We start from the raw sequence: 26,809 nt of genomic DNA, 5'->3' as shown, positions 1-26,809 counted from the left end.
TAGAATAAATAATCAAAGAGGATGTTCCTAGCTGCTAATTTGCAGCCAGATTTGATACTGGTCCAAGATTTAACACTTCCTTTCTCTGCCAGCCACGTACTAAAAATAACATATTTTCAGGATATTGGAGACCACTGGAAACCTGTAGTATTTGGCACTTGAACGTTGCCTTTCCTCAAGAGATCTCAAAGCAAAAAGTTGGAGCCTCACTGCTCCTTGTTGGAATTGGGAGAATTTAAGACATTTTTGGAGCTACTTGAGATGTAGGTAAACAGGAGACAAATCTCAGAATGGCTCAAAAGGTCTGAATTTCCTTTTTGAGTGACATCTAATTAAGAAAAAGAGAAAGCACATTTACCTTGGGTTGTCTCACCATCTTCTGGCTGTGCCTCAGAGTATGGTTGGCCCTTCCTGGGAGATGCCCTTAGTGGATAAATGGGAAGACACTAACTGGCAGGATGGTTCCCTCTGCACAAAGATTACTACCCTCAATAAAGTATGGAGAGTAGTTAATTCACATATTCTTCTTAGGGGTTTTTGTTTTCTTTTCTTTTTGTGGGTTTTTTTTTTCCAAGTTAATCAAAGCTTTAGACTGCCTTCCAGTAATCGTTAACTAATACTTTTGGCATAGGGAATGTTTTTTCGACAGAAGGTTTTTTTCCTTTGTTTTTTTTTTTTTTCTTGCTCTCTCTACTGTATTTTTCTCTTTTGGTCTTAGTCATTGGTTAAGATAGAGATGGTGGAAGCAGCTAAAAAAAATAAAAGCCCTGTTTGGCTGGCAGGAATGCAGCAGATTGGGTCTGTTTGTGTGGATGGGTTGCAACGTCCCAGAGTCAGGAGGGTTCCCTGCCTGCTCTACCCTGAGCATGATGTGTCAGATGAGTCTTCTCAGGCCTTGGGAAAGCAGCTGCTTCTCCACTCTTGGGAAAACAGCACATAGATGGTGGGCTTCAGCCAAAAGTCCAGTGAAAGAGATGAAATAGAGACTGATCCAACAGGTGGGCTGAGTGCAAGGTGGAAGTTCCCCAGGGAAACAGCATTTGTTTGGATTCTCTCCTCAGCTAATTGAGCACTTTTCTCACAAGACTCAAAGTAGCTGCAGAGCCTCTTCCCTCTGAAGGACAACCAATGATTTCTTGTGTGTGATAGTTTTGGTTGCTCTGCCTATTTTGATAATTCACTTAAGTCTCTCAAAGCAGCTGTAATTTAATCAAACTGCCTGGAAAACAGCAGAACTGTTCATCCCACGGCAGGGTGTGCACAGCTGCCCATGGAGGCTCTGTGAAGCCACTTGATTTTCATCTTGCGGTGATTTTCATCTTGTGCCATCTCTCACAAAAGGGCCTTGAGTTCCTACAGGTTCTGGGGTGTTTTCCTTACTGGAAAGGAGCTGTTCTTACTCTTTGATGTTGGTGATGCGATGACTTGCAGATAACGACAAGAGTCTCCTTATGGTGAGCAAGCGCTGGATTGTTTATTTGGCAGAGAGAATGAAGTCACCTGCCTGATGAGAGAGCTAAATGTTAGTGAAATGTCAAAACTGCCCACATCTGTTTGTTCTGCCAAATCTCATGGAAGTTATCGTTTCCACCCTGCTTGGGGAAGCTGTTTTTGTTATGTTAAGCAGGGTGGCTGTGCTGCACTGTCTACCTGACTACCTCACCCCATCCTGACAGGTGCATCACAGATTTTTTGGTTTTTTTCCCAGTGTTGATGATACAGTACCAGGTCTAGTTACACATATTTCATGCTTGACTGTTGCATCATGCTTAGTGACCTTCAGACTCTTACTTGTGTGGAGACTGTGGGGACCTTTTGATTTACAGCACTGCTGAAGCGGCTGCACACCTTGGCAAGGGCCAAATGACTATTTCAGTTCAAGTCTGTGGGTGATGAGTGAAGAGACACATTTTGCACTCCTCTCACACTGCTGAGAGATTTATTTGTTTTTGAATGTTACAGATTTCATTTGAAGGTTAAAAAAACCCAACTTTTAATTTACCTAAAGAAGAAAATGCCTTAATGAAACATTTCTGTGTCTCTTCTCACTACTCAGGGGTTGCTTCCTCGAGGAAAAACCTCCAGCTTTTCCTCCAGCTCCTGATTTTTCTGAGCTTTTTCCTCCATGTTAGTAATTTCTGGCTCCTGCTTGGGTTTATTCCAGTACCCTTCGCTTCATCTCCACTTGAAGAAAAAAAAAAAAATCCTTCCTTTGCATCTTGCCTCTCTTTTCCCTTGGCAGGAGCCAAAAAGAAGGCTCTGCTTTTGGAAAAGTAGCTCCTTTCAGACCTGTGAACACAAAGTGAGGCTGAGAGAATCCATTGCTCTGCAGACCTTGAGATACCATGCCTGATGCAGAGATGAAGAGCTAGTGGATATTTGGGGGATTCCTGGGCTGGGGCTGGAGGAGCAGAAGTGAAAGACAAGACAGCTGTGGTGGGGAGCAGGATTCATTCCCAGCTCCCTGTCTGCACTCCGTGGCCTTTTGGCTGCCGCCAAGCAGGTGCCTGTGGGCTGAATTGCAGTGGGTATTGCACAAGGAGCTGGAGGCTGGTGGAAAGAGTCCAGGGAGCCAACTCCAGCCTACGGACTGGAGCTTTGACTCCCTTAGTCTAGACACTCTCACGGGGATTACGTCAGCAATAATTTGTCAGTCTCTATTTATTTTCCAGTGGCACGGTTAGTATTTACTGGTGCTGAGATTCTCCTCACACTCGTCCATAGTTTATCACAGAAGAGGCATTTTGGGCAGAGGACCTTCCTAGGCCACAATTTCGGTGGGTTTTTGAATAATATTAGTGATCCTCATGCTTAGGAGGAGGAAATGTACCAAACATCCACATCCCACTGAGGGGCAAGAACATCTTTTGTGTATTTTGATGCAGCTGGTTCCCCAAAAGCATCAGATATTTTAGTCAGAACTGTACATATTCAAATATGTTCATCAGATTTGGGAATAAGGTCTGAACACACATTGCTGTCACTTTAGGAAAATATTCCTTCAATCTCAAAACCATTTATTTAAGTTCCAGTTTTTTACCTACTACTTTCAGGTACAGTAAATTTACACACAATCCATGGGGAATGTATCCATAGCCCAACTTCAAACATGGCTGTTGGTGCCTAACATGAGAGGCCATTGTCTCAGCTTCTCTGGGTAGAGCAGATGCCTCTGAGCTGCCTTTTGCAGCAGCTTTTCAAGTAAACTTCTGCTCTGACACACCCTCTGGAAGCATTTTCCTCTTCCTATGGACTGGAGAGAAGGACTGTATTAAAATACAATTTTACATAAGGCTGTGTGAATAACCACCTTTGGACTTCTTCCCTTCTTTTCACAACTGGGATAAAAGTTCAAGTGCTGACAAAATTTTACACCCCAAATTCTGGACTCTGCTCTTTCCATGACGTTGTGTCAAGACTCCATAATTCAGAGAGGGTAATTGAAGATTGTGAATGTTAAAGATCTGATATGAAATATTCCAAGTCTACAAAATGTGAACTTAGAATGTGTTTAGTGCAGAGCTTGGTTTATGCAGCAGGACAGTACAAATTTTGCAAGACTTTTCTTTCATGTTTTGCATTTCCCCCCAAAGAACTGAAAGGTCATTAAACCACAGTTTAATAAATAAAAAATAAAACAGTTCAACTCTTTGGTTGTCGGGGAAAGGGGAAACCCATAGAAAAGTAAATCTTTAACTCCAAACAAAAATCAAGGAACTTTCTCAAACTCAGAGGATCGATGTTGTTTTATTATTAAACCACTGTGCTGTTGTTCCCATGGAAACAAAGAAACAAATATTTGAAGCTGTGTCACACCTTCCAGCAAAACTCCAGTTAAGAATGTTTTGGAAAGTGTTTGTGTCAATGACAGCTCTCCTGTGCTCTCAATGACGGCTTTGTGCAGCCTCCTGGGCTCCTGCACAGGCCACAAGGTGAACTCCCCACTCAGCCTCCTGAACATTCCTCCTCTCTACAATTCTCTACGAGGAATTAATTGCACCAGGAGCTCTGTGCCCAGTAAAAATGACAAGTTTGAGGCTGCATCAGTGACCCAGATGAAATGTGTGACAGCGGCAGCATTCGTCGTTGGTTTGGGTGGGGTTTTTCAGTCCGTAATTTTCTGCAGATCAATCCTATTAACATGCCAAATGATTTCACCTTGAACCCAGAGGGATCTGTTCACAAATGGAAGGGAAAAAAAATCCATGAAATATAACTGAGATTTTGGCTTAAAATAATATTTACTTTACTGAGATAATATGATCCATCTCCTCATTACCAGTGGGAAGAGATCTTTCCGTGCTGCCAGATATCTTTTACCTGAGGCACCCCATCTGTTTATATTTGCAGGCTGGGGGGAGAGGAGGAAATCTGATCAAAGTTAGCAGGTGCTCCTTTTTTTTTTTAACTTTTTTTTTTTTTTAATTAAAATGCTGCTCTTGTCTTCTCTTTCACCTCCAGATCAACCATCACATTTTAACTATTTTAACCAGAAAGTTCTCTTGTTACCCTCTTTTCCAAACAAGGAGTTTAATCGAGAGAAGAAGTAAAATACATTTACTTTAGTATTCCGTGTTGGATTTTTTAAGTGAATATAAGGTCAAAACTGTAATTAAATATCTCACCACTGGGAAAAGCATCATATTTCTCATTTCCAGCATGGAAAATAGCTGATGATGTCTCATTAAGGACAAGCCCATTTTGCAATGTTTCCCTTGCTGGGAGCACTAATCACCTTTTTCTTGCCTACCCACATACCCATTTTCACACTGTTCATAGAAGTTTCATTTCTTACAAATCTCTTCTGTGTTGTTAAATGTCTTTGAAATCTTCTAGTTGGTTCAAAAGCTATTAAGGCTGGAAGGGGGGAAGGACATTCACATGATGTTTTTGCACATTAGGCTGAAATGTACTTTTCTGATGTGTGAGAAGACATCATGATGAATTCAACTCCATAAAACTGAGCTCCCCTTCTGAACCAGAAGGCCAGGCTGGATGGAGCTCTGAGCAACCTGGTCTAGTGGAAGGTGTCCCTGCACATGGCAGGGGGTGGAATGAGGTGATTTTTAAGGTCCCACACATTCTGTCATTCTATGAACTGGAGTTCCTTATGCTGCATTTACTTTGTGTAGTACCATCTATACAAGGATGCTGGAGCCCTCTGAATGTGAAATAAAACAAATAGTTGTCTAAAATTTTCTAAATTTTAATGGAATTTTTCTCGTATTTCCCTCCCTAATGAACATTGGCATCACAGTCCAAAACCTGCTCAATGTTGGACGGTTTAAATTGTAACCAGCTCTAAAAATCATACTTTTCAAATTACAGGCCAGCTAAAATATACCAGCATGGGAAACCTTCCTTCACTGTGGGGTGAGTGAGCAGCTCAGATGCCTTTGATGGACCACACACTGCCATACCTTCCAGTATTATCAAATAATAACTTGGAAACCCTGGGCCATGTGTTGTTTGAACTGAAGTCAGAGGCCATGTTTGGTTTGTGGTCCCTGGGATATATCGTGACAGGTGGAATATACTGAAATGAGGAGCTGGGGAGTTGTGTTTTTATTTGTAAACCCTGCTTAAGATAATTACAGCAGTGCAGAGCAGAAGTAAGCCTTGTGCCTGGGCTAGTGATTATCTGTGTATCGTGGCCCAGCAGGTCTCCTGTGTAAAGGAATATGTAATTCAAGAAGTGTCCCCAGGAAAGGGAGAAGCAGCTTTTGTTCTCAAACCCAGCGTTGTCATGATTGAGGCCACATGTTCCTCTGCAGCCCCTAATCAGTGTGGGGCTGATTCCTATTTAGTTCCTTTCAACCACTGTTATTCAAGCTTTTTGCTGGTGGAAATCTGCTCGTTCTCATCAACTTGTACTGCAGGGATTCTCTGTGCCAGGTCTGGAGATCCTGATATTCTTTTTAATGCACTTTCACTGCCCTATGCAGGGGGATATTTTTCTACATAATGATTCACAGCAGCTGTGCCTCGGGCAGTGGCTTGAGATAGGAGGTTATGCAGCAAAGCTACAATACTGTAAAACACGGATTTTGGTTTTTAAAAGATGAGTGAAAAGGGAGGAGGTTCTTGGGCTGAGGATGGACAACACAATTTGGGCATGTTGGAATATAATGAAAAATAACCCATAATCTTGCAGAGACGTAAAAACTCATATCTTCTATACACTCAATGAATCAAGGTGGCTGTGCATTCATATTTTATGATGATAACTTATTTTTCAGAATGGTAATTCTTCAAGAAAATGCAGTTATTACTGTTCCCAGTTAGTTTTATCTTTAATTTATCTGATATCCATAGTATTTTCTTTGTTGTAAATGTATTGCTGTTTTATCAAATGCTCATAACTAGATTTAGAATAAATAAATTTAAAAACTCAAGTCTAATGAAGGGAATTCTTACCCAGGCTGTAGGAAAGTACCTTTTCTCCAGAGGGTCTTGAACCTCTATCTGCAGCTTTCAGGAATGGTCTTAACTAAAATAACACACTTCACAACAGCTGCTCTTGAACCTGGAATGACTGCATTTCAGCCAATGCAGTGTGTTTAAACCAGTCAACTAATGACCAAATTCACAGCTTCTAATTGCAGCCAGTACATGGTGTAAACACCATGCAGATGGCCTTGCTACCCTCTTAGCTTCCAATGGAAAAAAAAAAAAATCAAATTTACTGGTCACTTCTCTGTGCGTAAGTCTCAGCCTGACATCATTAAAGGGCATTTGTTGAGTGGGGGAAGGCAGCAGAGTTTCCCTTTTTGCACTTTTATTCTTTCTTCTGTTAATGTGATCATTTTGAATTTGGTGTTGGCTGCAGCATTTGCAGAACTTAAACATGTAATTTTTAGAAAAAAACCCAGAGTTGCTATGCAGTAGTAAAAATGATTATCCCTCCTCTAGCCCAAGTTACTCACTTAGCAACAGTCCTAAACTTGAGCTGCTGAGCCTGAGTGGATGTTTCTGTGTAGCTGTTTGCCTGTAAAAACACAAGAAAATCTTTACTTTTTCATGAATGCCAGTAGTATCTTCATTTCTTGATTTTGTTGGAGACAAAATTTGGCCCAGCTAATACCTTTCCTTGATTAATCCACCTGAGTAATGAAGCACATGCCCTGCTCCAGCAGCCTGAGCAATATGACTAAGTAGGGTGTGATTCCTCTTGTATTTGAAATACAGTGAATATTTGGGTGGGCTGCTTCGTGCTTTAATGTGGTTTTTGTAAGGGTGGTCAACTGCATGATTTTTTGTGTGTATTTTTGACAAGTTATCAGGACTTTGATAAGTTCTGTAAAAGAGGAACACTCTTCAGGGGCAAGTTAAGAATCAAGCTTTTCCTTCCAAAATAAAGTGTCTTCAACCCAGTGACCAATCTGCAGGGAGCTTTGGGAGACAACAGATTTTTTTGGCTGGACATGTTCCCACCTATGGTACATCTTTTCCCATATCCAGTGCAGTCACACTGCTCTCTTTCCCAAAGCAGATTTTGGAACAGAAAAAGTAAGCAGTAGGAGGAAAACTGATGTTCAGAGGGAGCACTGGGATCTCTGGCCACCTACAGAGGGGTCAGAACTGCTGTGGGAATGTGAGGAAGATGATGCAACATCAGCTGCAGTTATTGGAGTGAAATATCTCCCCATCAAATGTAAAGAGCTTTGAGACCTTGAAAGTCTGGTTTAGTTCTTTGTTTAGGCAGCACCTCAAACACCAGAGCCTCTGACTCAGTGCTGCTGTGATATAAAAAATGAAAAATACCGTGAAAAATGCTACTGGGACAAAACATGAGATTCTCTGTGTTCCTGACATTGCAAGACACAGGAATCTAAGAATGTGTTTGACAGTCTGTCATTGTAACCACCGAAACCTTAGAGATCCAATTAAAACCTCATAAAGAGTAATTCGGTGATGTTTGCATATGTAAAATAAAATGCTTTCATAGCTCAGCTTTATGAGCGTGTATGGACTCTAAGAATTCTGAAAACATTCATGTATTTTTATGAATGTCATGAACTCAAAATTATTTAGCTAATTTTGACACTTTTCTTTTTTTTCTCTACAGGCTTTCACCATTTCTTACAGCCCAAACCACAAATAAAGCATTAAAATTATTGATGTGAGCTAAACAGGAGGGCTATTGCCAAAAATAGCAGTATTCACTCAGGCTCATTCTGTGTAGCTCTGGAAAAATTATTCCCATGCTACAGCAAAGATCACATTTTTTCCTTTCTTCACTAATAGCAAAAATATTACCTTTCAAGTGGTCTGTTATTCGTGCAGCTGGGGGATAAGCAGGTTGGATGAAATTTAAGGTAGCTAAATGAGCAAGGCTTGCCGACCCAGCCTCCTGCTAATACAGTGAATGATTTATGATGCTTTTCTCTCCTGGTGCCTTCCCACCCCCTATTTTTCCCCTCAGGATGACAGCAAAATGAGGCAAAGGGGCAAATGAAACCTCGTATTTGACCTAAGTGAGCTGCAGGAGCTGTGCTCTTTTTTCTTTCCACTTTAATGGAGAGCACGGGAGCAGTTTCAGGGCATAGTTGGGCCCCCAGAGAGGATGTTCAGAAGGGATGTTAACAGCCCTGCCTTGCTCTGACCAAAGACACAACACCAGAAAAACCTTGGGCACTCTGCAGTTTGGACAGAGCACAGGTGTGTAGTGCACAGGTTGTGTATTGTGCCCATATCCTCACACAGATTGGCATGGAATCCATAAAGTGGCTTTCCATTTCACTGATGGAAAGCCACTTTACCCTCGGATAAGAATCCCATGTGTGGTGCTCCCTTAAAGCCAGGATCCTCAGTTTAGGCAACCTCCTCCCCCGTATCAGCAGCAGCTGCTGGTTGGTCTCTAAATGACCTCCACAGTCCTTCAAGGCTCCAGAAGGGAAGGAGCTTTTTATGGGGTTCAAACTGCAGCCCTGGGAGTTGTAGCACATTGTGCTAGTGAGTGCCAGTGGCAGGAGGAGCCCACCAGTGCTGTGGCAGGGGCAGACAGGAGATTTTGGGAGGCAGGTGGAATTTATACAGAAATATAAGCAATAAAGTGCCTAGAAAGAAGGTGAGACGTGTAAAGGAAAATTGTCTAAAAAGAAACTGATAATTGTTGTGTTTTTGAGTGGAATGAAATGCAAAGAATTGTCCTTTGTAGTAAGTTCCCTTTGATAGGCACAACTCTAATTACTAAGAAAATGCATTTTTATACTTCCTTCAGTCAGTGAGAGTTTGGCTTTGTGCTAAGCAGTGCTGTTTTCTTCTGAGATTAACCAGAGCACAGAAACATGGATTTGTTAGCTGGTGCTCCAGGGGATTTAGAAAACTATTTGGGGAGCACGTTTTGGAGCTTGGTTCTCTTACCACCAACATACAGGTTTGAAAGAACCTCACTGCCTGTAGTAACATGAGTATAACCATTTCTTCTCTTCCTGAGATGATTTTAAAGACTACATTTATTTGTGTGAGGTTATAGGTTTTTGAGATCTTAGAACAGTATCAGTACTATGATCACCACCAGTTTTAAAAATCTGTCCTGGAATCCATGATTCAGAAATAAAATGATCGTGAGCAAAAACGAGAAAGAAACCTGATATCCCTGTAAAATAAAACTCAACCACAAAGAGCTCACCAGAGCTGGGACAGCAGAGAAAATGGACCAGTGCTGGTGGTGTTTTAGCAGTGACCCTGGAGTCTATCCTGCCTGACTGAAAGCCAGGCTTTTGTGTCTGAAATCACAAACCCTGTGTTGTATTCCGTGGACAAATAGACGATGATTAAGGACTTAGTAAGCATCTGTGAAGTGAGACTGAGATCGTTGCTGCCCTCGCTGCGTGTAAAAGGTTTTCCCTTGGAGAACAGCAGCAGCAGGAGACAAGGGAGGCAGGGAAACTGTGGGGCTTCATGGCTGAGTGGGGAGAAGCAGCAGAAATTATGAGACAGAAGGGGCAGTAAAGGTAGGACCCACAGAAAAAGTAGGATCATGGGAGAGATGTGTATATCCAAGTCCCCTTGGTAAATAATGAGGAAAGAAGCACATGCACATCATTTTTGTAGGAGTTTCTCTCATTAGATCAAAAGGACAACATCACCGCAATCTGTTGCTTCTGTAGAAAATACAGCGTCCAAGAGGAGGAGGGGACACATGTGGGCAGCATGAAAGCTCTTGAAAAACAAGTAAGAAGGCAGCAGGAAAGAAACAGCTCACGGGTGGGGTCAGAGCAGTCCCAGAGCAGTCGGAGAGGAATGAGCAGGCAGATGAGTGGGTGAGGACAGACACCCCAGTGAATGTTGATTGTGGCACAGCCTCCATCTGTCCTGCCTTGGTGCACCCACTCCTAGTGCTAGGAATAAGCTGTCATACCATGGAATCAGATTGCTATTTGTCGTGGTAAAACTGCTGCTGAGAAACACAATCTTTGTTTCCTAGTGAGAGATAAAGAAACAATAATAAATGTTGTTTACAAGCTCGACTTGTGTATCCCACTTTGCAGAAGTGCTCCTTTATTCTCCAGACTGGTTTGCCTGTGCCATCACAACCTGGAGCCTCTGTGCACTACATCCATGGGTCACTTAAGCTTCACTGCATCCATGGGTGACTTACCTTTCACTACATCCATGGGTGACTTGCCTTTCTTAAGCTCCAGTAATTCATGGCTGTGAGTCCAAGGCACTTCGATACCAAACAACCTCCACATTAAATAACCACCACAGGAATTGATGCTAATACAAAGCTACATCCAAGAATTCAATAACTTTCATTGCTGACAACCCAGTAAAGTTTCAGGGCAGAAATCTCTGCCTTACTATCTGAGTAAGGAAAGAACAGAGAAGTCAGACCAACTTCCAGACCCTATGTTTGCTGTTGGATTAGTTCTCTCTGGACTTGTGTACTTGACCTTCCTTATGATGGTCCTGAGACTGAGGATGGCTCTACAGCTCCTGATGTCTGAATTTTGTGCTGCTGCTGGAACCCTGTTTCAAAGAGAAATCCCATTTAAAAACCTCAGGAGTAGCTGTGCAAAGGCACAATGAATTGTTAGAAGTAAAGAAACGTATTTTTATTTCAGCACTGAATTTCCTTTGGAAGTATCAGCCATCACTCTTGAAATGGAATGACTTACAGCTCGACATGAGGGTATTATCATGTTCTGAACCTGACTTTAATGTGGGCCACAGCAGAGCCAGGAGAGGTCACCAGCAAAGGTGGGCTGTGGTACCTTCCTGAGGTAACAGTATGTGAGCCTGGGGCTTTGTTTTGACCTGTTAAAAGTGAGAAAAAAGAAATCCAGAGGAAAAAAAAAGGTAATATAAATCTTTATGCATGTTTTCTTTTTGGAGAGAACACCTGTCTGGGGTAATACTTGGTTGTTTGTATTCATAAGAAGCAGAAAAGCAGCTCAATTTGCTCTGCCTTCATTAGTGGCAGCCCAACTTCTCAAATGAGCACAAAGTTTCTTTTTTTTGCCAGGTCCAAACCGATAAAATTACTACTTGGACAGTTCCACATAACCTTGAAGGCTTTCAATCACAGCACTAAATGCTGCTGTGCCCCAGCTCCTAAATTGTATTATAAGCACCTTAATTATAGTCTGTGCTGTCTGATGGGCCACGGCAAAGGTTGTCTTCCAAAAAATACATGATAACAAGGGTGGAGCCATCCTCGCCTTTTTTCGTCCCTTGGGAAAGAAAGGGCTTTGCAAAGACGATTAATAGTAAACAATGTTAATCTAAATATATCCCAAGCTGTAAAATCTCACATTCCTTCGGGCTTGCCTTCTCGGGGGGCACTGGCATGAACCGTGTCACTGTGGGGATCGCTGCTCCAAGCCAGGCTCCTCCTCTCCCCAGCAGGGCTCAGACAGGTCTGCTTTTGTTGTCATTCCACTGCAGCAGCACAGTGAGGTCCCTGCCTTGTGCTGCTTTCAGCAGGCGAGTTTAGGGCTCCCAGGTTGAGATCTAGTTCAAGGGCACAGGGGTGAAACAGAAACACTCGCAGGGACTTCACGGTGCTTTGAGCAAATTCTCCACGCTGCTGCTGAAGAGAAGTATCAGACCTGGGTCTTGCAGATGGATTAGTGCCCCTCCATAGCTGTGTCTGCCTCTCTACTTATTTCATTATTTTTATAGGTCAGATCAAATGTAAGTTGGAGGCAGCTTTTAAAGCGTGCTGCACTGGGCAGAGCAGAGCATCTGGCGGGGCGATTGCGTTCCTGCCTCCCCTGTTAATGGCACAGCTCTGGGCCTTGGGGCAGGCAGGCTATCCTTATCACCCTGGCAGGCTGCCAGCCCCAAATAATAATCCATTAACGTCTGCCCCGCTGGCATTCTTGCCAAATACAAGGGATATATTTTAAATAAACATTGGCAGTTCCCAGTCGGAGGAAAGAGAAAGGGAGTAGAGGAAAAACAATCCTTGACATTTCAGTGACTTTGCAGGGCAAGCTGACACCTGGTACCACCCTTATCTGCGGGTGTTTGTGCAGAGCTGCAAAACAGCTTCTTCTCTTGGCCCTTCTGCTTTCTTTAAATAGCACTGGGAAGACTGATAATGGTAGGAGTATGGATAGGTATTCTTTGCCTTTTCTTTTTCCAGGCTGGGGAGACCCTGTGTTAACATCTGGGCTCCTGTTTTCCTCTGAAGTACAGCAGAATAGTGTGGCAGCTTTCCTGCCTCAGACTCTGCCAATATTTTTTTCCCACAGTTTTCCTCCCTACTGGATTAGATACAATGTGGATTTACTTTCAGGAGGGCACTTTCCCACCTGACTTCCTATCTCTTCATCCATCAAACTCAACAGCCACATGGATCTGCCAGGAATCAGAGCAACTGGGGCTCACCCCATTCTCAGCATTCCTTGGAAAGGGCTTTTTCTGTTTGTTTCAAACATTTCACTTTTTTTGTCTCTGTAGCCGAACTCCTAATGACAGCTTGAGGTTTTTTCCCCCAGCTGTTATGTTTTCCTTCATAGCAATAAAATTACTTGCTTGGATATTTCACTGTATCAATAAATGAGCTGTCGAGGTTTTATTTTTGCAGTCCAGTTAAGATCTGGAATAGGATTCATTTGTCCAGAATGTGACTGGGAGACAGTAAAATATTTGGTATTGAAAGAATAATGTAGGGACAGATCTAGAGTTTGCTACCCAAGTCTAAAACTGAGTTTAATTTCTGCTGGTTTTGCCTTGGTTCACTGATTGCATTGATGCTACCTCAGTGTGTATCAGAGGTAAATGAGGGCATAAACTCTTTTGTATCATCTAATTAACAAGTTAATTAAAAGATTGGACAGTAGTTTCAAGGATTTTAAGGTTAGCAATATTACTGAATTTTCTGATGCAGCTAAAAGTTTCTTCTAACCCTTTTGCTTGTGTGTGGGATGGGGCAGAGGAAGCACCCTGCCTGCTGCAGGGCCTGGGGACAGACTGACAAAGTGCAGAAAGCATTTTTTGACCAGATCCTCATTTTAGGGCATTAAGCTTTAATGTCTCCACACTTCCCTTTTCGAAGCATGGTGACATTTGAATATGTCAATGTGTTTTCAATGAAGATAACTTAATCACCAGCACTGGGAGCTTGTATATCTCCTAATTAAATTGGAACCAATCTGAATCTCCCCAAACCAATCTTTGCTGTATTTTTAGTTCAATCTGTCACTCCACCCCTGGCCAGCCTGTATATGGTAAACCTTCTGCTATTTCCTGCTTGGTTATTTAGTGCTGGAGCCAAGCTACTTTCAGTTCCTGAAGCAGAACCAAGCAAATCAAATGTGGTTAGCATGGAGTTAACTGGAAATATTCCCAAAAGATAGCAAATTTATTCCCAAACACATACTGATCCACCTACAGTGGAAAAGAAATATCATTTGCAGATCTTAGCCTCTTCACTCTGGGTAGATTCTGTCTGGACACTTACAGGCCTTGTTGATAGTCTGTACTTAAAAAGGATTATGAACAAGACACTGCAGGCTTTTCACAAGCAGATTGTAATTGAAAATGAGGTGGAAGTCATCCAAATATTGCAACTTGTGTGTAAAAAGGGGCAAGTGAAGAAGTGTATAATACTGAGGGACTGCTTAAGGTAGGCAAATGCATATTAAGTAATTGTAGGTCCCTGCACTGGATTAAGGTGACACAACTATTGCTCTACTTTCATTGTTTCGTTAGACTGTACCAACAGGGAGTGGTTTTGTGCTGGCCAGGGAGATCCCTCAATCCAGGTGTGCTCCAGCAGGGAAAAAGGAGGCAGCTGCTATTGCTGTGTGGGCTAATAAAACCCTTCAGTGGACATGTTTAGCAGGGAGGAGCACTCTGTAGTCACGTCTGTCTGAGTAAAAATTTGGAGCTGTTAATCGAATTTACATTAGCCTGAGAGTCTTCTCCTCCCAGGGAAACAGTGTGGTTGCCCCCCGAAGTGTGAGGGTGAAGGGTAAATAAATACAGAATTGCTGCATTCAGTAGAAGCTATTGATTAGTGCCAGGTGAGGTCTGTGTCCTGCTGTCCCAAAAGAAATCCTAAAAGTTTTTTGTAGAAGACTCCAGTGGGTTCCCACACAACTGTCACCAGCACCTGGCCCTAGATGATAAAATTTGCAGGGCAGAGAGGAAAAATACATGTCTGGATTTCTTCTTCAGTAACTGTTCAACCTGCTCTTCAAATTAAGGGTAGAGGTCTTGAAAATAAAATCGTGGATGTTTAGTGAAAAGAAAAAGTTGAATACAGTGTAGAGGCCCAAGCTGTGTCTCCCTTTCTTGTGCTTCCCCATCTCCCCCTCTATTGCAGTATAAATAAAACACTTGCTAGACACTGGGAAATCCATGCAAGAATTAGTCTTAAGGAAGAAAATCAAGAGCAAATCCAGTGTCAGTAGCTCTTCTGTTCACAGGGTTAATTGTTTAAATAAAGGAATGCAGTAATAGAGATGTTCTGCTTCAGGCCTCTCTCTTTCAGAGACTCTGTAAGTATTTTCTAACCCAGATTTCAAGAACAACAATGTGTAGCTGTGCTGGAACAAGTGCTATTTTTAAGTTTCCTGTGGTTTGAGGAATTGTCAGATTTCTCTGTCTGAAGGATCAAGGGATCCAGAAAGCCAGTTCTGAGTTTCTGGCCTGAAGGTTGAAGGAATACAAAAATGAACAGACAGTGATTTTCTATATTGTAGCAGATGAAAGAAAAGATGAAAGATCTCAGCCATGCTCATGTCAATCCAGAGCAGCTCCAGCAACTGCAGACTTTAGCTCAATAAATATTATTTAACCTAGTTCAGGAAAATCCCTCCACTACAACAAAAACAAGTTTTTCCACTCTTAGGGGTCACGACCGTATCTACGGAAGCAGCCCACGCTGCTAAATTGTTGCACAACTGATACTGAGCAAGTCTTCAAAGAGCAAAACTGCACCAGCTGAGCTGGGTCTGTCTGGCAGGCCAGGCCAGGTGAAATGATCTCATCTGCCCTCCCTGAGCCATCGAATTCCAACCAGTTTTGCACAAGATATGCCTTTTTTCGGTGTGAGCAGAGCCACTTCACATGCAGAGATCTGCGTATCCCAGTGAATGTCCCATTGCCCGTGGGAAGGTGCTCTCTGTCTTCCAGCTGCATCCAGGATGCTCTGTGGATTTTGTTAGGCAGTAGCTAAAGCTCTGCTGGCTCTCACTGCTGGCTGTTCCTATGTTTGGGTGTTATCACCCCTGGTATAATGTATGTTAAGACCACACAACAAAAATAAATCTATTTTTTGTTATTGTAGCACCACAGGTGCTGTTTAGGGGTTTGACTTGCTCCCTGTGCCTCTCTTGTTTCACAACCAGCAGTGCCCAGGAACATCTCTCTTCTGTGTCTCTCCTGCCCATGCCCCACAAATATCAATAGTTATGATTAAATATAAAAAGGCACAGTGCCAGTAGTTGTGTAGGGGAAGAAGAGGACAGAGAAGAGGTAAGAGTTTGTTTTTATGCAGACTGAAACATCCCAGTAGCAGAAATGAGGGCAATTACAGTAATGTCACCATCTCCTGAATAATACAATTCCCTCACTGCCTGGAAACTTAATGCTTAGGCAGGGATGAATTTGACCCTTAAGTAATTGTATAGCATCTCAGATGGGTCTGACTTTTGTATGCTAAACACCACATTTTAAGCTTGACAATGCACACTGATCCTAGAAACAGACTTAAAAAATCTGATCTGGGAATGGTACACCAATGAGCAGTTGCATGGCTTATAAATTCTGGTGTGGCTTTACAATGCAAAATGACACATCTGGCATCTAGCTGAGACAACTTTTTCACTTTTTCTTTTTCCTACCCCAAAGTGCTTTCTTCAGGGAAAAAATATAAGTCAAATTGCCTGAAATAACACACTTTCAGTATTAGGAGTAAAGGCTATCTGTGCCCTGTGCAAGTGGAGAAAATATCCCATATACAATCAGCACATTATGTTGTTGTCCAAAACAAAACTGGAAAGTTTTAAGAAAAACCACTGTATAATGTCAGATTATCATGGTGTCTGGGTTTGGGAGGCTCGCTCTCTTCTTTGAGGGTTATTATGCCAACATATGAAAGAGAAAATTAAATGGAAACCAAGAAAGATATCATTTTCCTTTCCTCCTGCCCCCCCTCCCTTCTTTTCCTGTTGGGAGTGTTTCTGTTTGTCTGCATAAAACTTACCCATTCCATTCCCTAACTACTATTTAAGGTTGCCTGCCAGCCTGGGAAGTTGTTATGCAGGTTGCACTTAAATAGCTCACGTTTGACTGCAGAGCACCTGTTGGTTGACTTGGAGACAGTAAAATTCAGGGCAAAGGCTTCCCAAACACAAAGGGTTGCTTGTGGAAAAAGACCTTGTTGATCTTGGATGGAGTTATAACCAGCACTTGATGCCTTTAGTGGGGCATTGTATGGTGCTCTAAGTCTGTACATGTGTTTCTGTGTGTGAAAAAACAACACCTGAGCTAAACAGAGAGAGCAGAGCTAACGGGCTTTCTTCAGGTGTATTTTATGGAGCACTTTTGAAAGGACTTTTTGTGCAGGGCCCTTGGAAACTCTTTTCAAAGCCCTGCTCAGAAGTGCTGGGTCTGTGGGCCACCTTCCCGCTTGGGGCGTGCATCGTGTGGCTCACGTCTGTCCAGGGCACACTTGGGTCTGTCAGGTGGGGTGTTGCAGACCCTGAGACAGTCTTTTGCCTTGATGGGAGGTGGAGGAGCTTGAGATAAAATTTTTAGAGAATGTTCTCTGTTTCTGCCAGTCTGTCCATTCAGCTGTTACCTCACTGCTGCACCCTTAGCTCTGCCCTGTGCCTCTGCTGGCTGAGCTCTCCAAAGGCATTGCTCCTGCTCTCAGTCAGCTCTGTGTCCTGACTCATTCACTGCCGGGGTTGTGGTTCCTTTTGTGGGGCAAAGCCACTGGGATAACCTTGGGAAGATCAAAACAGAGTACTTTGAGGTGACACACGGGCACAGTATTAATTTTCAAATACATTTAGGAATAATATTGACATTCATTTGTTCTTTACCAGAACATGCTTGTTTGGAAACATAGACAAGCAAAACTTTTCATGACAACACAGTTCATCTATGAAATAACTTTCAGAAATTTTGTTTTAAAAAGCTGCTCTAAACTGCCAGGATTCATGAAGCTGTTTATTGCCCAGAAGGCATCAGTCTAATCCAGAGCTCGCAAGAGTCTCTGAGCATCTTTTTGTTTTGCTGACTTGGTTTAGTGAATTGGTACAATATGAACAGCATTGCCTGAAATGGTGATGAACCAAGCCATGCCACTGTGTTTTTGGCAAACAAGCATATAATGAATGCTTGCAGGATCTTTCCAATGATCAGTGTGTCCTTTCCCAGCAGCTCTCAGGTGAGGCTGCTCTGTGCAAAGGGAGAGTTCATAGGATTATACAATATCCTGGGTTGGAAGGGACCAACAAGGATCATCAAAGTCCAACTCCTGGTTGGCATCCTTCTCCATCCACAGTGCCTTAAGGAGCCATATAGGAGCTGGTAGTGATTTCTTACCATTTGAGCTCCTTCATACCTCTTCTTTAACATTTCAACCACTGTGCAAGGAGCACCTCTGTGACCTTGCCGAGTTTGTGATTTCCCACCACACAGATGGTGCCTTTTACTCCACTCCAAACACCAGAACGAACATGAGCCATGTGTTTGAGGCTCAGGGTGAGGGAAAATCAAGCACTGCACACATCACAGGCAACAAATTGATCTTCTGCTGCATTTTTTGTTTAAAACCTGGTTATTAGTGCAGGCTGGATGCTGAAACATTTGGTTTTGGAGCTGGATAAGCAAAACTGACAAACTGGACAGTTGCCCATAACAGAGGCAGAGAAAGGAGGAGCCTCTGCTATCATTTCAGTCCTTGACTGCTCTTTTCAGCAGGTATTTTTCCAGTTCACAGCAGGCCACCGGCAGCACAAAGTGCAGCAGCAGCAGCCTCAGCAGTGAAACTGTTACAATGGGAGGGAGATAAAGTGAAGGATTTGTTGGAGGGGCAGTGCCAGGAAACGGCTGAGACATCACATGGCAGAGGATGTGCTCTCTGCAGCTCAGGGACTATTTACTTACAGGCGAGACTTCACCAGACTCCACCAAGGGCAGTTTTGGCGAGTTATTTGAATTACCTGACCCACTTGCAGTAGGAAGTCATTATAGAGATAGTAAATACCTACCCCACCCTCAGTAGGCAGACAGACTCTTTGCCAAAATGGTCTAGCTCAGCTTCTCAGAATATAAAATATTGTACCTTTCTAGTTGAAACTGGCATTGCAAAGACATCAGAAACTGCTGCTGTTCCAGTAAACTGCTCCATTTCTTGGCATTCGACCATTGTGGAGAGAGCTTCCAGGATTTATGTCTTACCACCACCTGGAGCACAAGTAATATGTGAAGGATAAATTGGAAATTTTTCTTAAGGTGCAAATCTTTTGCTTCTCACATTGATGGGAAAAGCTCCCAGGCCTTCTGGCAGCAGGGGAAGTTGCCTGTGATGGAGGATTCCGAGAGGAGCTTTACACAAGCATTCATTTGAAGTGTTAAAAAGACTTCAACACAGTTTTTCCTAGACTTTTTTTGTTTTACTTTCTTGTAGGGAAAGCTGCAGTTAACTTACCACACATAACAGAGAATGATGGAATTGTTAAGGTTGGAAAAGACCTCTGAGATCATGAAATCCAACTGTCAACCCAGCACCACCACCCTGTTCACCATGTCCTCAAGTGCCATATTCACTTTTTTTTTAATACTTAACATGCTTGGTGATTAATTATTGTTAATTGATGGATGGGTTTTAAAATTTCAAGGAGAAGCTTGAAACATTATCTACAAGTTATAATTTTTTTAAAAAAATCATGTTACTATTATAGTAAATTGTAACTGTAAATTCTTTCCCCCTTGAATAGATGAGATTTCACCAAGATCTGTGGCCTGCACAATGCTGACCTTTGGCATAACCCTGCAAATTATCACCAAAATAAATTTTGATCTTGCTTAGACCAGAGTAGAGTTGGAGAAAGTCCATGAAAAGACAACAGATTTATGCTAATGCAGCAAAGAGCAGGTCTGGTCCGAAATAGATATTAATGTAAGAGGACTTGTTTCAAATTAGAATGATGATGGCCTTTGCTTGGATGGTAGGAATAGTTGATGAGAAGAAAGGAAGAAGAATAGAACTGGCATGTCTTCTAGAGCACTTAGATCTCAGCTTGATTTTCCTTATATTTTGTGAGACTTACAGGAAAAGTGAAGTCTTTGCTGAAGTTGAGTTTATCTACCTTCTTCCAGGGAGCTCAGGTTGTGCTGTGACTTCTCAGAGCACCACATGCTCATGGCCTGGGTTGGGCTGGCTTAGGAGAGACCACAGCCAAGTTAAAAGGGATTTATGCTCCTGTTCTCCAGGGGGATTAGTCATGTTTGGAAAATGTTAAGGACAATGTGTCATATTGGGCTCACCAGGGGGTTTAATGCACTAAGGCAAAGACCCACAAGGGACTTAGACACCCAGCTCTGAGGCTGGCAGTCAGAAGCCTTAATTAGGGCTTAGTACTGAAGTATTAAAGTACTGAAGAAAAGGATGTGTTTCTGTGCTTTGGTTGCTACCTCAGGTCCTTTCTTGGATCTGACCCTGAATGCTGAAGTTTAGGAATAAGTATCAGGCAGCCTGTGTTTACAACTGCACTGAGTTTCCTTAGAGAAATAAATCAAATCAAACTTTTTTTTTGTTTGACACTGCTATTAAGTAGAAAGCTGAACACTGAACTGCTCGGGAGGCCCAGAGCTAAACTGGAGCCACACTTCCCTTGTTTCTATTCTAGTTTTGAACACCCTTCATCAACTAATCACTGCCTGGCACAGTATTAAATTTAATCACTGAACTCCAAAACATTGTAATGTGTCTACCTACTCCATGGTTCCATTTGGATGGAAATTTTCTATCTCGTTTAAAGACTATTAAAGCCCTGCCTTTCTTGCTCAGAACAAAAGGGTATTGTTGGATTTGTTTTTCGTTATGTTCGTATTCAACAAAAGATGATTATTCTGTCTGTTCAGTGCTGAGATCCCTGTGAACATGTAGACCTCCTCTCTACTTGCTTTTCTTTCTCCTGGCTGACTGCAAAATAGAAACATTTCCTCCTCACAGAAGTGCACGGTTGAAATGCACAAAAGCAGATGTTATTTATCAAAACTTTCAAGGTTTTCCTAACGTAGGTATTAATTAAAAAGTTGATATGAGGCATAATTGAATAAAGAAGCAGCGTTGCAAGGCACAGCAGGAGCAGCAATGAGATTAATACACATTTATGATTAAGAATTCATCTTTCATGAGACAAGAACAGTTGTTTCAGTCAAAACCTTTTGACCTTTTAAGAGCGACGTGGCAAACCCACAAACACGGAGTTGTTTGTTTGGTCCCTATTATTGCCATCACACTGTAACCTAGGGAGAAGGGATTTTTTGATCCTCCTGTGGGCAGGAGAGCAGGATCCTTGCTTTTGGAGAGCTCACAGCCCATTCACAGTGGGTTGACTTTTAAAAGACCCATTTATTGAGTGACGCAAGGTGCAAATTATGACTCACTCTGCATGGGTTAAGTTTGTGAAAAATCAACCTATATTCATCTCCCAAAGCACCTACCTACACAGCTGCTTAATCCATTTATTATCTCTGGGGTCCCATTAACCCTTTGCAAGGTGGAAAAGTGATCTGCAACACAGCCCAGCCAAACTGATGTTCTTATCTAGGGAATTGAAGTTTTTCTCTTATCAGATCTAGTGAGGAGCAGATTTTCTTCTCCCTGGCCAGGATTAGATCACAGAGTGTCCCAGCAGTCAGAGTTTGAGCATTTCCTCCTGTTCTAACAGCCCTCACAAAAAATCCATCTATTGCTGCTGTTTGCTGATACATGACACTGTTTTCCAGGTCTCACCCAGATGAACCAGATGCTCTTCAATGTCTGAGTCCTCTCGTGATCTTGCAACGATACTGTAAGTAATTGTTGTTTATTATAAACAGCTTTTTAAGCAGAAGTGTGGTGCTAGTCCAGCATGTTTTATTAGCTGAAACATCTCCTTGTATTTCCCACTTGTATCACAACCTATTTTCCAGGATGATTTGAGGGTTTGGGAGCAATTTTGCTGTGTTTGCAAGGCCTTTCAAAGAACAGAACCACCTCTTCACCTTCTCCACCCATGTCCTCCCCCGTCTTCCCTCCTTTCAAAGGGAGAACACCAGGAAGTTTGGAGATTCAGATGTGGTTCCTAAACCTCTGTCAATGAGGAAGGTCTCCCATGCTGCTGGAAATGGTGTGCAGCCACTGGTTCCTGTATTTCAGCTCTCCTTCCTCTCAGGAAACCCAGACTCCAAGGGAAGGAAAACCCCAAATGACCCTTGCACAGGTCATTGCAAAAAGTGGTTGTTGCTTAAAAAGGGTGTCACCTTGTGTATGTGGCTTCAGTTCTCCACCTATCCCTCTTCTGCACGTTTTACAAATAGTGGCAGCTCTTACAGGACTGGCATTATGGGATGGACACTGAGAAATTAAGTGTCTCTTTCATTGACCCCTTGTTTTTAGTCCTAACTCAGCACAACTTTCTTTTCCTGGTCATAAGTCTGGGCTAGAGGAGGGACTGTACCTCCTCTTGTTACTGTGGGTGATTAAATACTGCAAAAAGATTTTCTCCAATGTTGAATCAAACACTGAAATTAATTTACTTCCTCTCTGTTCATAAATACTGTGTGTCAGCTTTCTGCAAGCCACAGTTTGCTAACTGACTCCCAGAGATTCCTGCAGAGAGGAAGTGGCAAAATTGCATGTAAGATTATTTACAGAAAACTAATGTGAAAAATGAACATTGGCCAGATACCTGTCTGTGTCTTTGCTCAGGGAACACATATTACCCTCTGACTTTCATGGTCAATCACAACTAAACATAAAATGTGAGTTTCACAGCCCATGTAGGAGATTGGAATTGAGTATAAAGATATACATGCTGTTGTTTTTAACCCATAATAAAACTTACTGAATACTCATGAATAATAGATGCATTTAAAGGAAATTACGATCTGCTCCTGTTTAATCCTTGAAAGAAAAAAAACCCCCAACAAATTAGCTTATAAATTCTCTAATGGTATATTCTTTAGGGCAGAACAATGGAGGCTTGGTACAAAACTCACTGGAATCCATAAAAAGACCCCCATTTTATGCCCCAAATTTGTAAGCTACACAGAAGTCTGTTATGCCAGCTGCCACCTTTACTAACACACCAGGGTTCAGCCTGGGTTCCTCCAGGGCTACAGCAGTAATGGCTCTACAGTCTGGCTGGAACAGCCTGATATTCCCTGTGGATCAGGCACAGAGGTGGACCTGTACCCTGCACTCACCTGTGCCTTACGTCAGTAAGTCTACTATGTGCTGTTCCACTTGTGGCTCTTGGAAATTAAACAGAGAAATAAGCGGCTTTTTCGGCTCGTGCCGCTGCAGAAACGCGATCCAAGGCTCAGGTAGAGTCCAGCTGTGATCTCGCTCCCTGCTTATGAACATACATTTCTGTTCTCAGGACGTTAGAGCTCCTTCTGCACGGGCAAAAATTGTAAAAACAAAATGAACAACGTTCTCTGTGTACAGTGGAGTTATTTAAAGCGCCTGAGGGTTTGAACATAAGCAGACACTGTGTTCACATACAATATAAGCAAGACTTCTGGGTTTTGGCATTTAAAATGACAATTAAAAATACAGCAGGCATGTTTCAGCAACTTTACGGGTTGCCATAAACATCCAGAAAAGGACTGCAGACAAAAGTAAAGATTCACTGTAAGGATTGTTTTCTTTTTTTGTGTTCTACCTTGGTTTTCAGTGTAATGTGTTGTAACAAACCACAAAACTAAAGGGCAGAAAGTGTCTCCTTCATGGAAAACTGTTGCACATCAGAAAGTGCTTCTTTGGGAGAGTCAAAGTTTACAGTCTGTTTGGCTCTGCTCAGGTAATTGTTTTAGCTTCCTGCTCAGGGGTTTTCTAAAAAACCTTGAGAAGAAAAAGCCCCAGAGAAGTCTGGGAGGTGAAAAACATTTTTCTTCCTCAGCAAGGAAACAAATACAATAGGCTCAAATTCTGTCCCTGGCACAATTCTGGGTACTGAGCCACTACCTGAATTTTCTTAGAAATATTTACCACAGGAATGACACTACTGCAAAGTCAGGCAGCTCTTCCCACTGTAGGCTCCTGGCAGCTTGCCAGGAACTGGGAATTGTACATTCCTTCCTGTCCCTTTAAGGAACACAGTGTTTACAAATATATAAGGCACCTCTTGTATTTTAGGCATTAAGGTGAGAAGAAGAACCTGAATCTCAAGTTAAGGATTTAATTACAAGGCCTTTCTTCCTCAGTAATTTTTTGCCTGCCACTTGTAAACCTTTGGCAAAAAGAATTCCCTGGCTTCTTTGGCTTGTAAACCTGAATGTCTTATTAATCAACACCTAAATCTCCAAAATGCTTTGAAATGTTGTTATGACATTAAGTGGCATTTCCCCCTAGGATGGTCAGCTCTTTCCAAGCCTTAAAACAGGAGATAAAGTGCAGTTTGTTGTTAGATAGTTCTGACATCCATCTTTTCTCTTGGGGACATTTTAGCAATGAGTTTCCCTCTGTGCTTGTATGGAAACCTCACAGCCATCATCTCCTGACCACCTAAAGATGGTCAGCCCCAAAAAATCCCCTGCAGCTTCCCTGGGTTTCTCTCAGTCCCCTCCTCACCACGGGAGTCATGTGGCTCCTCTTTACTGAATGCCAGTGCTGGGATTGTTTTCCAGGAGTCAGGGCTAAGTGAGAAGTAGGTTCCTGCCCTGAGTTAAGCAACACCCCATGGTAGTGATCCAGTGTCTCAATCAGGGCAGGAAGAAGTAAGGAAACTGCTTTATCCTCCTGAGTGCACAAACCAATCCCCAGGGACTGGGAATGGAATATCTGTCAGAGAAGAGGGAGATAAAGGGTATCTTAGGGTTACATTTGTTTCCTGTGGCTGTGCCTTTGATTTGTTTCATCCCTTTCCTCTCCCCCTTACCACAATTCAGGACTGTGTATGAGTTGTTTTCTCCCCTTTACCTTTATTTATTTCCTTTAATTAGGCAATAATTTTGCAATCTGAGGGATCCAGAGCCAATCCCATTCTCCCTTTCTACCTTGCTGTCTCTTTTTCTGACCCTGTCACAGCTGCAATGCCCCGCTGTGAACCAAAACTCAAAGGTCCTTTTTGTTTGTTCGATTTTTGCTTTGCATTCCTTCCCTTTCCCTTGCATTCCTGCTCAGTGTAGCCCTAGCAGCTCTTTCCCCTCATGTGGAGCATCAGCCACATCCCTCAGGCCTCCTGCTGAAATCTTTCCCTCCCTGAAACATGACCTTGGACTGGATCTCACCCCTCATGCAGGTGCTCATCACAGAACAAACTCCAAGTCTAGTTAAGAGCTGTTTCAGGGGCTGAAGTGGGCATGAGATAAGGTGCAATTTTAACATTCATCCTTTATCCAATTAAATTGGATGTTAATTGTAGTGCTACTGCTGTGGTGGACAGTCTTTCTAGCTCTGAATGATGTTGTGCAATAGCAGCTGTGTGATTTCTTCATCTGTACTATCAACCTGAAACTGTCTGGATTAAATCACATTTGTAATTGCTGCCACCACAAAAATCCTAAGGGGGAAAGAAACTGCAGGAGGGTTCCAAAATCCTGTCTCCAACTCCTAGACCTTGCTGAGCTTTGTCAGTAGCTTCTCTGGTGATGGAGCTCACCTGGGACAGAGTTGTATAATCCCTTTTACCTGTTTTGTTCCTTGCCTTTCATTTCTTCATCCTTTGCCCAAACCAGTCATGACCAAGAAAATTTCAGCTGTTTGGGCAAGTGTGTCACAAGCCACTGCACCTTGGTCTTGGGAAATTTATTTTGCTGTTCCAAAAATTCCTCACACCCCTTGGCATTTACTCCTGTGGGTATTTGTAGACTGTTATGTCTGCCCTTACTTTTTGTTTAACCATTTAATTCCGTCCTCGTAAATCATTCCCCCTCAGCTCTTTAGCTGGGCTCCCTGCCTGTGCTCCTAAGTGTGAAAACTCCAGCCTAAGCCCACCTTTTCCATGTCCACTCCCCACAGGATTCTCTTGGTGGCACAAAGTCATTGCTCAAGCCATGATTTCATTCCTGGCTTATTGCATGATCCCTTTCTGACTAAAAGATCTCTGGTTCTCTGCAGCAATTCTCTGGTTTTATTTCCCAGGTCCTCCAACATACTCTTAAAGCTTGCTCCACCTCTTCCCCTGACTTAAAACCACCAGTTCAACGTGAGAAATTCTGACATTTTTACTCCCTCTCTGCATTATTGCAATCTGGACTTAATACATACAAATTTCAGGAGCTTTGTGGTGAAGTCAGGATATGCTGTTGATTAAGGCATCTTGGAAAGGTATCTGGATCCTAAAACAAATTAATTGCCACAAAATCACCAGGAAGGAGTGAATTCTCCAAAAGGTGCATTAATCCAGTTTATGAGGACACAGTGACTACAGCAAGGATTGAAAATAATTAAGGATTGTGTAAGGCACAAGGGAATTACTTCAGAGTGCAAATGAGGCTTTGACTTTTCGGGAGAAGAAAGGAACTTCTTGTGGGCAGATTTGCCCATAGCTGCCTATTGCAAACTTCCTTTTACTTTTTTGTTACTTTTTTGTGCGTGGCTGCAACCACAGATACAGGAAGGACCAGAGAGATCCCTAATCTGGCACAGGGTATCATCCAATCAGTTTAGCCTGTTATACCATCATGTACAAAGTACAGTGTTGTTCTCTTTTTGGCTGATAAAAATTTGGATGTTGCAAAATGATCACGAAAGCAAGAGACAGGATGTGATGGAAGATAGTTGTTTTCCTAAAAACTCAAAAGCTCTGGACAAGCCTCCAGTCTCTGTTGTGTTTCCTGCCTACTTGCACATTTATTTTATCTCTTCCACTCTCATCTTGCTTGTTCCTGTGTTATCTGGGGCTGATCCCTGCAGTGCATTCTCTTTCAGGACTCTTCCATCTCCAGGCTGGAAGAATCATCCATTTGCTTTGTGGCAGAAGAATTCAGTTCTGAATTTGGGATGATGTGTTGAAAAGCTACTTCTGTTTTACCTCTGAGCTCCAGAAACACCCTTTGAAACTCTGGACATGAGCTAGAGTGTCCAACATGACCATGAATTAAATTATATCTGGGGCGTTTAGTCTTGTTTGATGGCTTTGTTCAGTTATTTTACTTGTTCATTTATCTTTACATA

General features: G+C 42.5%; 1 long non-coding RNA gene across 2 annotated transcripts in view; it reads left to right on the top strand.

Moving 5' to 3' along the window:
• Positions 1-26,809, top strand: part of LOC146433648 (uncharacterized) — a 96,282-nt gene that overhangs the window by 52,234 nt on the left and 17,239 nt on the right. For both annotated transcript variants that reach the window (XR_014853667.1, XR_014853666.1), the window contains exon 4: positions 21,433-21,497. This is a non-coding gene — a long non-coding RNA (uncharacterized LOC146433648). The remainder of the gene's footprint in view (positions 1-21,432; positions 21,498-26,809) is intronic.

The sequence above is a fragment of the Lichenostomus cassidix genome, chromosome 8, assembly GCF_008360975.1.
Source record: "Lichenostomus cassidix isolate B80296 chromosome 8, HeHo_3.0, whole genome shotgun sequence".
Classification (NCBI taxonomy): domain Eukaryota; kingdom Metazoa; phylum Chordata; class Aves; order Passeriformes; family Meliphagidae; genus Lichenostomus; species Lichenostomus cassidix.
Note: the sequence above shows the minus strand (reverse complement) of the source record. Positions and strands in the feature narration are given on the sequence as shown.